The 14258-nt window shown below is 44.1% G+C and overlaps 1 protein-coding gene across 1 annotated transcript in view; it reads left to right on the top strand.

Moving 5' to 3' along the window:
• PCDH15 (protocadherin related 15) overlaps positions 1–14258 on the top strand; it is a 731645-nt gene that overhangs the window by 273405 nt on the left and 443982 nt on the right. The window contains exon 5 of the mRNA XM_082765483.1: positions 11646–11707. The gene's annotated coding sequence lies outside the window, so the exon portion shown is untranslated. The remainder of the gene's footprint in view (positions 1–11645; positions 11708–14258) is intronic.

Genomic DNA, 14258 nt, shown 5'->3' with positions numbered 1-14258 from the left:
GTTTAATTCTCCGATGATTATTTCCATGGACAGTAGGAAGGACCTGCTCAATTTAAGAGTAAAATATTTCTATAATAAGAATAAATAACAGAAACACTGACCTTTCAGTCCCAAGGAAAGTGTCTGCTGAAGAACTTTACAGCTGCTTGCCTCAGTGCAGACTGGCATTTGCAAGGTTGATAAGTTGGGTATTTGGATGTAAGTAAACACAGAAGGAAAAACAGTCTCAACGGTTATGATAAGCAGAGTCCACTTTTTCACTAACTGATAGGTAACATATAACCATCAGTTACACGTATCACCATCAGTGCATAGTTTAAATGATGACTGCTCTTACGTATCGGTATAGAGGTGAGGTGCGAAGACAGTGAAAGTAATGAAAGATCTGATACATTTGATGAAGAGAAAAATGCCAGTCGGTGAGTTTGCCAATTATGCTTTAAAGCATCTTTGCAACCAGCTGTCTGTGTTGATAAGTCAGTATCATATCTAGGGATTAGAAGCAGGCCTTTGAATATGAATCATCATGAATTCTAATCAAGATGTGCTAGCATATGATAGAGATTTTTTTTTCTTTATTAGCATTGCCCTTTGAAGAACCCGCATCTTTTCATATGCTTTTCTGATAACCCGAAGGGTCAGCAGTTCCCTCCAACCAGCCCTAGCAGCAGGCAAACCGCCTGCACTCCTCGTTCTTTACTTTAGCCTAGGCTTCTTCCAGATCTTCGACAAATGCTTGGAAATTTATTATTGGCATAGTCAGAATCACTGGTGCACACCAACCCTGGTGTGTTTTAACCCAAGGGTATGGCTGCTGGGGATCTGGAGAAGTTTGCAAGGAGGTCTGTGTCCTTTTTTGCATGCAGGCACAGCAGAAACCTAGAGGGCAGTTACAAAGTCTTGTACGACATGGAGCAAGGAAGAGGAGCACAAGACCGTGACCTTCCCGATGCTGCTGGTTCCCTGAGGTTAGGATGGATCCATCATTTTGGTTGAGAAGTTCAGCAATGCTAGTGTACGTAGGCTTTGCTACTGTAAATGTAAGTGCTTCAGAGTAACACTTCAAACTTTGCAGTTGCTGAAGAGCACACAAATGCTTGAACGACAAGTCTGCCTGGATTCAGCTCACAAGGTTCATGTGCTGTGGCAGCGTGGCCCCTCTGAGCAATCTCCTACCCTCTTGTTCTCCATCTTTCCATTAGCAGATTTCCTTTTTGGAGATCTGGACACACTGTTACGCCCACTGTTGCTTTTCTGGGCAGATTAAACTGTTTATTTAGAGGCTTCCCAGCTTATCCTATGCTTCTGACACTCAGGGACCGGTGACTAATTCAGAGTGGGCGTTTTATTAAATGTGAATGCTTATAAAATCACACTGACTGCAAGACCCACTGCTTCTGACTTTATGGTCACTGCAAACCCAGTTTTTGCAACCACAGTTTGCCTTCATTGAGCTGACAAACTTTTAATCCTTACATGGGTAGAGATCAGAAAATATTTGTTGATGCTCTGCTGTTACACGTTTCTAAACATATGCAGCCCTGTCTGTACAAGAAACTCTTCCAAATCAAGCTAGAGCTGAGACGGAGCATACCACCATTTTTCTCGCATCCCACAAAACTTTCAATGTGATATTTCTGAAATTGTGTGTGTGGAAAGGTAGGAGTGCCAGCCTTTCATCTTTTCTTGTGGTGCTTGAACAAGGCAACAGGCATGGAGCTGAGATGTATAACCCTTTGCCTGTGCCCTGCTCATGGGCTGCATGTTTGAGAACATTGCCTTGTGGTGGTTTTACTCAGGTGGGCAGCCGAGCTCCACCACAACCGCTCTCTCACTCCCCCTCTCCTCAAAGACGAAGTGGGAGAAAATACAACACAGAGAACTCGAGGTTTGAGATGAGAAAGGTTTAATTAAAGGGAAAGGGAATGGGGAGGAAAAACAGAAACAAAAGAAACAATCAGTCCGTGCGGAAGCACAGAGAGAGGGAAAACAATTATTCTTTACTTCCCATCAATGAGCGGTGTTCGGCCATGTCCTGGGAAGCAGGGCCTCAAAACGCGTAGTAGTTGTTCAGGAGGAACAGCCCTCTCCCCCACGAGAACCCCCCCCTTTTATTGCTGAGTGTGACATGAGGTGTTATGGAATATCCCTTTGGTTGGTTTAGGTCAGCTGCCCCGGCAATGTCCCCTCCCCATCACTTGCCCACCCCCAGCCTGCTGGCTCTTGGGGGCTTGGAAGGAGTCCTGATGCTGTGCCAGCACTACACAGCAATAGACACAACACTGGAGTGATATCAGTGCTGTTCCAGCTACGAGTGCAGAGTACAGCACTGTGTGGGCTGCTGCAGGGAAAAGGTGACTCTGCTCAGACAGACCCAACACAACTTCCACCCCTTATTCCATAACATTTGTGTCACAATCAGGTACAGTTTAGTATATAGATGTTCTCATCACCATTGTTTTCTGTCCATTGAAGCATTTATATGTCTGTACTTCTCTTTATTCTATAGGTCTTTTCCCAAAACGTTCATAAAAACTGTTGATGGTTTCAGCTTCATCTGTCAAAGTGGTCACTCAGGGCAGGCAGAGTTGGTTTTCTTGACACCAGCACCAGCTCAGCTCACATCACTGTTGCACTTGCCCGGTTCCTTGCAAAGTTGGCCTGTCATTGGTTCTGCAGTGTCCTCCTACAACACATAACTTGGATGACAGATTAATTTTCTCCCAGTGTTAAAACTCCTTGAGGCACACACTTGATATCCCCATCTTTCAGCATTACCCACCAGGTATACCCTGGTCCTTGGGCAAAGACAATCCCACGAGTGGGTTTGCCTTTTCCCATGGCAGGGGCAACCCAAACCGCCTTCCCCATCCACTTCCCCACATGCACTACAGGGACTTTAGCTTCTCCCACAGTGTATAGGGGTTTTGTTTCAGCAGGACCAGGACGGCCTGTTGTTAACTAGCCAAGTGGCCTCTGGTAGATTTATATCCCAATGTTTCCACGTCCCAGTACCCAATGCTCGCAGCATAGTTTTTAACAGTCCATTGTACATCTCAACCTTCCTAGAGGCTTGAGGGTGATAAGGGATGTGGCCTGCATGCTGCTGCTAGAGGGATAGAGAAAAATGCATTAGCAATATCAATTGTAGCATACCACTTGGCTGCCTTTGACTCTAGTTCGTACTGGAGTTCTAGCATGTCTGGCACTGCTGCACTTAGTGGTGGTGTGACTTCATTCAGGCCCCGATAGTCCACTGTTAGCCTCCACTCGCCATTGGACTTTCGCACTGGCCATATAGGACTGTTAAAAGGTGAATGAGTCTTGCTGATCATTCCTTGGCTCTCCAGATGGTGAACTAACTCATGGATAGGAATCAGGGAGTCTCGGTTGGTGCGATATTGCCGCCGGTGCACAGTTGTAGTCGCAATTGGCACTTGCTGTTCTTCAATCCTCAGCAATCCTACAGCAGAAGGGTCTTGTGAGAGACCAGGCAGGGTAGACAGCTGTTTAATCTTCTCTGTGCTCAAGGCAGCTATGCCAGAAGCCCACCAGTACCCTTTTGGATCCTTGAAGTACCCTTTCTTGAGGTAATCTATGCCGAGGATGCATGGAGCCTCTGGGCCAGTCATGATGGGGTGCTTTTGCCACTCATTCCCAGTTAGACTCACTTCAGCTTCCAATACAGCTAGCTCTTGGGATCCCCCCGTCACTCAGGAGATAGAGATGGGTTCTGCCCCTTGGTGGCCTGACGGCATTAGGGTACACTGTGCGCCTGTGTCCACTAAAGCTTTATATTTCTGCGGTTCCAGTGTGACAGGCCATCGAATCCACACAGTCCAGTAAATCCGGTTGTCCCTCTCCTCTACCTGGCCAGAGGCAGGGCCCCACTAGTCCTGGTCAGAGTATCTATCAATTAATTCTTCCAAATGTGAAGCAGAAGTCTCTTCGTCAGGGTCAGGAGTAATACTATCCCTTCTGCTGCCTCTGGGGGACTGCCCAACAGAAACTGGGGCAGCAATCCTCCCAGGGGCCCTCTTTGTTGCTGCTGTATCTTTCCGTAGCTCACGTACCCGAGCAGCTAGGGCCGAGGTCGAGGCTATCTCTGCCGAGTTCAAATGCTGTTATCCACATGAGGAGACGTCACGTCTGCAGGAGTTAGCAGTAATGACTTAGCCTGCAACACCAAAACTTCTCGAGGATGCTTCCTTCATGCAGACTCAGCTCCCTCCTCAGGTGCTCTGGAGCCTCCTTTTGGACCATGCTGGCGTTGCTCTTGATGATATGTGTGCTGGGCTCTGTCCCTTTGCAAAGTGAGCGATGCCAAACTCTGGCAAGGCCACCCTGTGTGCCTCTCCACTGACAGGTGTTGAAGAAATCCTGCCTCAAATTCATTCCAAAGATAGCCCTGAACGTTTACCAGAACTGGGACATACTTTACTTGCCCTTGTCTTAAAGCTGCTATTAAGGACAGAAAAAAAGGAACTTAATACATTTGCTAGTTATGTGATAGGTCTTTTGGGACATTCCCACACTTTCATAAATCCAGGCTGTCCCTATACCCGACACTGGAACTCTTAGAAAAAGAGCCTGTGGAGTGCATACATGTATATATTAATCTGCTTTAAAATTCTTGGCAGGCCTCCATCCTGAGTACCAAGGCAAAGCCAACACCATATCTTTCTGTTCCTGGGACCTGCAAGTCAGCAGAGTGAAGCAGCCCACTGGCTTTTATCAGAGGCTGTGCACTTGGCACAACAGCCAGGTCAGATGCCAAGTTTGGGAGAGCAGTAGCTGGGCTCGTGTTTGGGTAATAGACTGAATGCCTTTGTCTGAATTGCCTTGATTGTCCTACAGGGAAACGTGACCTCGCCAGTGAGGTCCATGTGGCTACATCTCCAAGTCAGAGGTACCTCCTTGGAGGTCACTAGTTTTTCAGGGTAGCAGTGGCAGTGTCCACCAGTTTGTTTCCATTTCCAGGGCTAAAGCAATATGGCTTAGGAACTTGAGAGGCCACATATGTTGTGTGGGTACAGTACCACTCAACAGTTATCCCCACAGTACGTGGATAAGTACTTTCCTGTTAAGGTGTCTTTACAGCAAAGAGAAAAAAATGATCTTAAAATCCCTTTTATCACTGGTGGGTTTTGTTTTGTGTGTTGTTGTTTTTTTGGTGGTTGTTGTCTTCCTGTGGGAAAACTAGCCCTGAAACAATCTAATTTACAACATTCCTCCTCTGTAGTTTCAAGAGTTGATGCCCTAAACACTTCTGCTCCAGCTTGATTTAGGAAGTGTTCAGCATATGCGGCAATGAATTGCCTTAAAGCATGGCCAGGCCCCCTCCCTTGCCCTGCCTGCTGTACGGGGCATGCCTGCTTCCTCCTCCTGCTGTGCTAAAAGCACCGTTGTCCTTCCAGGATGCAGCCATTTGGTGAAACCTCCTTCATCCTTTGTGCTGAAAACAGTGCTGTGGAGTAAGAGTTACCTCCTCCTGTGCTGTGCTTTAAAAGCAAGCCAAGCTCAGGCAATTTCACTGAGGTTAGAGGAAGAAACCATGAAGTTCTGCTTCAGATGCTGAAATTCGGTGGGCTGAAATAAAATATATCTTAATTTTGGTTTTGCTACATAATCTGCATGAAACCCCCTCAAGTTGCTGCTGCTTTACTTCCTGCATATGAGTACTTTTACTCTACTGATTTATTACTTTGCAGGCAGAAGCTAGTATACCTGTGAGTGAGTTACCTTTGAATTTTGATCTCAGATCAGCCTCTAGTGAACAGGCTTCCTAATTTAAGCACTGTGAACAGTACATCTTTATTATGACCCAGTCAGAAGGTACAGAAATCACGGAGCTGCAAATGTATGAGAGACTGTCAGGACTTGGCTTGCTCTGATAATGATTTCCATAGACTTTTTTCCTTTTTTTTTTTTTGTTTTTTTTTTTTTTGTTTGTTTGTTTTGTTTGTTTGTTTTGTTTGTTTTTTTTTGTTTTTACTCTACCAACAATGGTAAAATATTTTTTATCGTTGGTATATTTCTGCTTAGATGAAAGTTCTTACTATAATGATACCGAATGTCCGCAAATCACAAGGCTTGCTCCCTTCACCTTAGATTGCCACATTCCTCCTTTTAGCTGCGTTATGAGGTCATGGCCCCATCAGGTATCAAGTGCTAGTCCTACAAAATTAATTCAACAGACCTCGACGTTTCTGAGGGTCATATAATACCACTGGTTATAAACCCATGGAGTACCCCACTGCACATACACAGCTTCTTCCCGAAGAGATCTGAGATAAAAACTGCTGAGGCTGTGAAAACACTCAAATACTCAATCTAGTTGTCCATGAACAAAAACTGCACCATATATTCATGATTTCAGGGTATCTCCCAGGGCATTTATTTGTTTTAAGAGTATTTCCACGTTCTAGATTAGTGACTGTCAACGAGAAGCAGTGAGACCAAAGAACCTGAGCACTTCAACCACCTCCATAAAATGTGTAAGTGCTGATGGCTGGAAGCAGCTTGCTGAGTCTGTGTTGTGTGGCTGCCACTCGGATTGGCATTGGGATCCAGCTAGGCTATTAGTTTTAAAGAAAAATAAGTTATTGCAAGAATTTTTTGCAAGAAGAAAAATTTCCCATCTCTCAACCTCATTTATTTTCCTGGAGGAACACGTAGTAGCAACCATTCCAACACAAAGACAAATTGAATATGCAGGTAGTTAATTTAACATCTCATTCAACATGTCCCGCTGTCCTTTTTTCCTTTCTGATTTCTCAGGAGTGTTTGAAATGCTAAAAGGCAAAACAGACCCAAATAAAACATGAACAGAAAACACTTGAAAAATAAAATGGGTAAAGGCATCATTGCCATTGAAGGTGACAAAGTGCAACTGGAAAATTATGTTTTCCATGCTTCTGCGAGCCCTGTTGGAAGGTTCTGCCGTGATAGATAGCACTGCTCTTAGGACAAAATGTAACTTTTTCTGAACAGACAGAACTTCTGCAACAATTACAATTTTTTGTTTTCTTACACGCTTGGGATAAAGAAAGGCACAACTGTGACTCATCAGTAAAGCAGGATACAAACTCATATGCCTAAAAGCTGCCTTACACATCAGACTCTTTCAGATTTAGATTGCTGCTTTGTAACATATTTTTTTTTTTCAGAGCCAGCAGCACTGCTGCCATAATCTTAACCCTTTTGCAGGCTTCTTGCTTTTGCCATGTTCCTTTGTCCTTTGCTTGCCTGCCATCAGCTTCAGCAGCACCTCTGAGGAGAGCAAGTAGGGCCAGTTGCTTCAGATGCTGACTGTTGAAAGGGAGAGACATTGAAAAGGAAAGAAAATTCGTTCTCTTAAAATAGTTACATCAGTTTCCTATTATGTATTCACATTTTCTCAGTTTCACCTAAGTCAAGGTATACAACCTGTGTGGAGTAGAACCAAAAGGACAGAGCTGAGTTAACTGTACTTGCAGTACAAGTGCAATGTATGTTTCCTACTCCCTTTTTCACACACAGGTGTAAATCTTGGTAGGATTTACCTGGCCATTGTTTTATTTACTAAGCTGCTACAGCAATTTTGTGCTTTCTTGGCCTTGGCCAGTTTGCTCCAAGTGTATGTCCCGCTTCCTTGGAGAGGTCTGCCAGCAGCTGCAAGGTCTTTATGGACAGACTGAAAAATGAAACACGAGCAGAATTTCATCGGGAGCTAAAATCAAGTTATGTATAAATAATCTCACTTTGGGCAAGATAGGATGGTGGTTCTGTTTCCTTACATTGACAGAAACGTTTGAAATTGCATCTGAAGTGGTATTGCAGCTTTTTTCAGGCTGTGAGCAGGCAGGGTTTTTGGTAATTTGGGTAGGTAAAGCCATCCCTGTTTGTTTATATCACCCTTGCAGGTTCTGTTGTGCTAAGCACAGAAGTCTGGTGTTTTTCTGCTATTCACAGTTACTTTCCTTTGTAAATAATTCCACTTTACAACACTTTAACGAATGTGATCGTTTTTATTCTTGCAGTCTTTATTTGCAGGATGCATTCTGCAAATCCCTTAATACTCCTGTTGTTCCCGAGTGCTGTGAGAATGCTCTCCCTCTGTCTGTAAGCTCAGTGCCCAGGACTGGGCGCCTTGCTTCGCTGGGGAACACCTCTCCAGAGCAGAGCCTGAATTTTCTTCCTGCACTGGGTGGACACCGCCCTAGCTGAGTTCTGGTTTGTCCTTCCAGCATTGCTGTGATGCTCCGTGGTCTCCCCAGTGTTTCTGCTCAGTGCCGAGCAGCTCCATCCCTGTGCTGTACCTGTGCCATACGCAGGTGATTTCTTCTTCTTGTGTGGAGGACTTGGTGCTTGTCCATCTCCGCTTGCCAGCTGATGCATGGGGCAAAAACCATGTGGTTTTCTGGTTAGGGAACAATATCTAAATTAGGCCAAAAACCGGAACAGAAACCTGAATGTGAATGAATTAAGTTCTTGTAGACTTGAATTGTGAAATGCCTTCATTTGGATGCCGGAGTTGTTCCTTTCAGTTCTGTTGATTTACAATAATGTTTTCTCTTAATTATCCACTGTTTTCTAGTGGAAGTAAAGTAGTGACAGTGAGAGCTCATTCTAAAAAAAATAAAATTGAAAGAAAGGACAACCTCATTGAACAAATCGCTTAAAATACACCTCAGCACTGTCCAAGCTCCTAGGCTCCGCTTCCCAGCATAACCAGCTTCGTAAAGAGGTAGGGCCAGTGCAGGGGGGTGAATTCCATATGCGTCTGAAAGCAGGGGTGAATGCAGAGGTAGGCAGTGACCTGGTTGCCTCACTTTCCTCCTGGGGCTAGCAGTGGGATGCCGGTAGTCTGCAGGTTGGGTAAGCTGAGATTTTCTCAGTGTATTCCCCCAGCCCTGATGTAGAGGCTCTCGCCAGGTTACTCAGTAGCATGTACAGGTGCCCAGGCAATTTCCGAACACAATGTGCATTTTGATTTCAACTGTAAATCATAGTGCCTGAAGGGAGAAGTCCATTTTGCTATAATTAAAGATTCGGAGCAATAGCACTGATGGTGGAGAGGGAACGTGAAGCCTTACCTGTTCCAATTAAGCTAACTCTTATTTTCCAGTTTTTATTTTTGGTTTTTAATTAGCATGATGGCTGTGCTCACCAGGAGCTTCTTAATGTACTTGCTACTGAGAGAAAGTCAGAAAATAGATTTGGGATTATTTCAAAGTTATGGATTAAATATTTCATTGTTTTAGTGATTTACCCCCTCCTCACTAAGCTAGTAGTAGGTTCACAGAAGCCTTTCTGATTTGCCAGTGACCTACGTAGCCAAATTGCTTTCTGCAGTAATTCAGCTTTATTGCTATAGTATTATTTTACCTAATTTTCTGCATAACCAGATGTGCAAGAAATTTGAGGCAAAAGACCATGAAATGGAGCAAATATGCCTGAGTCTTGCCAGCTGGTGCATTTTCCCCTGTACGAGGAGCTGCCGGGTGGCAGCAGTGGCTGGAAGAAGTCCCTGGCATGGTGGAGAAGGGCAAGGAAGAGAAAAGAGAAGAGAAGAGAAGAGAAGAGAAGAGAAGAGAAGAGAAGAGAAGAGAAGAGAAGAGAAGAGAAGAGAAGAGAAGAGAAGAGAAGAGAAGAGAAGAGAAGAGAAGAGAAGAGAAGAGAAGAGAAGAGAAGAGAAGAGAAGAGAAGAGAAGAGAAGAGAAGAGAAGAGAAGAGAAGAGAAGAGAAGAGAAGAGAAGAGAAGAGAAGAGAAGAGAAGAGAAGAGAAGAGAAGGCAGGAGCTTGTGCCTTGGGCATAGAAACATCTCTTTTCTGCAGCTGCCTAAGCAAGCGACTCCAGGAGTAAAAAGTGTGTTACAAACAGCAGTGACAGCAGCCAGACATACCAACCTGTACAAAAGTTACTGGTCAGGATGGGTTTTATTTCTTGAGACATTGTCTGAAAAGTGCTGCCTTAGGATGGGAATGGCCCCAAGGGTCTGCATCAGGAAAGTCTCATCTGCTGTAGGCCTCATCTTCCTAGCCCGAAGAACAGGTCCTCACAGTACCTTCAGCTGCAAGCCCTCACACTACTAATGTTTTGTAACGAGCCAGAGCGAGTCTAGCTTTGTGGTTTTGTGCAAAATTACATCTTTGTTTGAGACATAACCATTTGTATTTACTTGTTCAGTTGAAATGAAAGTCTCTGTTGCATTAATGCTAAAATGCATTACAGCATTTGGATTACTCCTGGAGGAGCACACCATAAGCAGGTCATTTCAAAGAATCCAGCTTCTCTTAGTTTATATTCAATTACATGGTTGTTTTCCAGGGTTTGAGAGAGAGGATAGTTGTCTGTGCTACTTTTATGGCCATGTTCTTTAATATGCTTGTGGAGGGCGCTTTAATTCTACCCAGGCAGTTTGTTCAGTTTGCAGAACCCTGTATGCCTGGGGTGGGGAGTTGCTGGCTCACACTCAAACAAACGATTCTTGTAAGCAGGGCTGTATGTAACTGAGATTTACAGACCATTCTTAATTGTGCCTCCTGTACGTCCCTCTCCTTGGCCACTTTGCAGAAACAGTGCATTTCCGCGTGCTGTGGGGAAGGTGATGCCCAGCGTCCCTTCTGGTTTCCAGCCTGAGGTGTGCTCTTTCACCTCAAAAGCCACTTGTTTTAGGAGCACTGCCACTTGTTTTAGGAGCACAGCCTGAACATGATGTAGATTACCTCTGAGATGGAATGAGAGACCCTCCTGGCATGCAGTAGTCAGGGCTGCCCCAGCCCTCCTGCTTAAATTGTGGATTCATCCTCTCATCCCTTCTTTGTTCTTTGTGGCTTAACTTCTTGCCTTCACACTGACATTTGACTCCATAGTAAAGAGGTTAATGTTTTGCAGACTTTTAGGGGAGCATTAGTGAAAAGTTATCAGTGAGGATATGTCCCAGAGCACTTGTCTTTATTTCTTTAGTTGGAATGTGGTTATTTTCTGGCTGTAGAGTTGCATAAAGTGTTATTTTCTCACCATTTTTTCAATTACTTGAGACCAACATGTGACTTCTGGCCTTAATTTTTTTCCAGGCATTTGCTAAGGGGGGTTGCGTATTTCTGTCTGTTAGTGGGTGTGTGCAGATGTGGGCTTTGTGAGTAAACTGCAATTTAGTTGGCTTTGAAACTCATTCAGTCAAATCCATTTTCCTTTCTGGCTTTTAAACAGGTGTTTTGTAAGTTCACATTACCAGCCAAAGTGGTCCTCTCCCTAGCATGGCTGTCTGTGCCTAGCGGTCCTTTTCTTTCATTGTCAGTTCCACTTCACTACAGTAATGATGTTTCTATACAAGTGTCTTGGCTCTACACATCAGAACTTACTAAATATAAGAAGCTTTGTGATAAGAGAAAATAGCTTGAGTTGCTGCTCAGTTTTGTCTGAGAATTTTTGAAAAAAGATTAGGAGGGGAATAAGGGACCTTCAAAAACCTATCTAGTGTGTGGAGTTTGGCAAGAAGTCAAATGGCTTTTTGCAAAGTCTCCTCATTCCTTTGCCACTTGCATGCGTTATTTGTTCTTTCAAGATGGGACAGAAAGTGTAAATGTTAGCAAAATTATTTAGTTGCATTCTGTTAAATGAGAAAGAAAAACTTTTTCCCAATTTTTTGTCCCTGTAGGACATCATTCAGAGACATTGCAGCAAACTTCAGTGGAGCATGAAGAAGGCTCAGAAGTTCACGTAAGTCTGTATCTTCACAAATGCAAATGACAAAAGCATCTGTTACCTCTCTAACTCTTTTGGGGTCTTGCTGGGGGCCAGTGTAGTGTGCTGTCCCAGCACGCCAGTGAGGGCAAGCCAGGGGGCCTGCAAGGTGCGTTAGTGTCCATGGGGCCCTGACATCACGTGTTAACATACACATTTCCAGGCATTATTTTGTTGCACTCTCAGTTCCTTGTGTCTGTAGATGCATTAACACCTGTTCTGCATTCCCAAAATAAGCAGGGCATTAACTCACCATGAGGACAGCTCTGCCTGTGGTAATTGCATAGCTAATTTCTGAGTCACACAAAGGTTGGTAAAGCCATAAAAAGTTACTAAAGCATAGCTGAAATTATGTAATATGGGCTGGTGCTGTATTGATTGCTATTCTTACTGGACCAGATAAGGTAAAGTATATTGTATCTACTCTTCATTTTTTTTCTGTTGTACCTAAATCAAGTTTTATCCTAGATTTTACATTTTCCTTGGGTAATGGGTTAATTGTATATCCTACCATGAAATGAATAATGAAGCTATTAGCAGCATGCCTGAACTGTGTCCAGTACATGCGTGAAAATCAAAGAGGAGTTATATGAGACTACATTCTGCTGTAGTTCCTGTTTACTAGACTGTGTTTTCCTTTTGTTTTGGCTTAGTGTGACTTTCTGAAGGAAAATTAGTACTTTGTTTGCCTGTGAGCACCGTGGAAATAAGATGGCCTGCTGCATGTTCTAGCTTAGTTGCAAGAAAGTGATTTCTGCTTAATGAAGTAAATGACTGGGGTAATGCGTTGCTGTAAGGTTTGTCAGTGCACACTGCAGCAGAGCGTAGGATTTGCGGGTGGAGAAATCCCATTGCATTAATCCATAAATCCATAGAATTGCCTGGAAGGCTTTCAATGCAAGGGAATAATTAGAGGAGATCCCAGTTTTTAATATTGTATTTAACATTTCTGGCTATTTCTGGTACTTTATTTTCTTTTATTCACTGCCCTCTAGAGGTCTTGCAAATGGAATTAGATGAAAAGAAAATAATATTGCAGCAATGACTGTCTCTGGCTGGTACTGCTGTGCACTGGCTTATACAATCTTTTAAGATAATTGCAAAGGTGCTCCTAGAACTAAATGATGTTTTCCACATTCACTAGGAAGGAAAAAAATATTTACAGAGGGAGAAATTCAGGTTTTAACACAGCGACTGGCAATGCTGGCTCATGTGAATACAAAAGGTACTGTGTGACATTCCACATAAGAGCATGCCTGCTTTGCTACAGCTGGTAAGATTGCAAATTGTGAGCCGTGCATCAGATGTTTGACCATTTATCCCTTTTCACATATTTGTGTTAAAAGCACTTTTCAGGGGAGAGATCATCTTATATATATGAGGAGCAGAAATGCTGCTGAACCTGTTACTTGTGCTCTCAGCAAGAGCACGGTGAGGCCTAGTGTCCTGGCAGCTCTGTGTCCCCTGCCTGGGCCCTGGGTTTCCTCATGAGGCACCAGTTTGGGGCCGTTCCCTCTCCTGGGGAGTCAGAACAACCACCTCATTAGCAGATGTCATCTAACGAACACTAAGTGTAACCCACAGCCTTGGAGGGGTGCTGGGGAACAGCTCTCCTCTGCCTGGCTGCGTGCTCTCAGGAATGGTTTGAGTCTCCAAAGCTTTGACACCGCCACACAAACTCTTTGGGGAAGGACACGGGGACAGTAGCATGGGGTAGTTAAGTAAGCCTTGCTTCTTGGAGAAACCCAGCTGAAAGTGGAAATGCCATCTTTAAAGTATGGCAAGACTTCAGCAGAATCTTTGTTGCATGGACTTGGTGCATCCTAGGGTGACACAGTTGGTGCTGGGCCCTGACAACCACTGACAGGTACAGGAGAATTCATGCAGACTGGCTCGAGCTTGGTCCCCTTAGGTGCCTGGACCTCAGCTGCAGAAAGACCAGGACTCTCCTAGATTTCAGAGTTTTATTCTCCAGGAATCCAGTTTTTGTGCTTCTAGACCTCGCTGCAGTGCAAACCACCATGCTGTGAGGTGGGAGCGATGGCGATGGCCACTTCAGAAGTGGGCATCTGGCCTGAACTGCAGCAATCCTGCAGGGACGTCCTTAATGTATCAGCAGCTCTGTCCTAAACAGGAATGAGATTATTCATGGATCTCTGATCCAGTAATTACGTAGCTTCTGTAGATTTATGTATGATACTTATCTCTGTGATTTGTCTCTCCTGTGTACATCCCTAAATTTATTTTCCCCATTCAAGATATGGTTATAGGTAGTTTTATAGACTCTGAAGTTTGAACTTCAGTTGAATTGTATCTCAGCACTGGGCAATTCCTCCCCAAAGTGAATTTGTTCCTAAATTATACTCCCAAACGGAGAGAAATCTTGTCAGCTATTGCAAGTGTACAGAGACACAAGAAAAGCCACACGGAGATGACTTGGCCTGGCTGTACACCAGTGCCTGCTGCCTGCTTGGGCACCCAGAATTAGTCAGCACTTTTAGAAACTTAGTTGTGGAAGATGAATATG

This window comes from Aythya marila, assembly GCF_965140915.1.
Source record: "Aythya marila genome assembly, chromosome: 7".
NCBI lineage: Eukaryota > Metazoa > Chordata > Aves > Anseriformes > Anatidae > Aythya > Aythya marila.
This window is presented reverse-complemented; position numbering and strand designations above follow the sequence as displayed.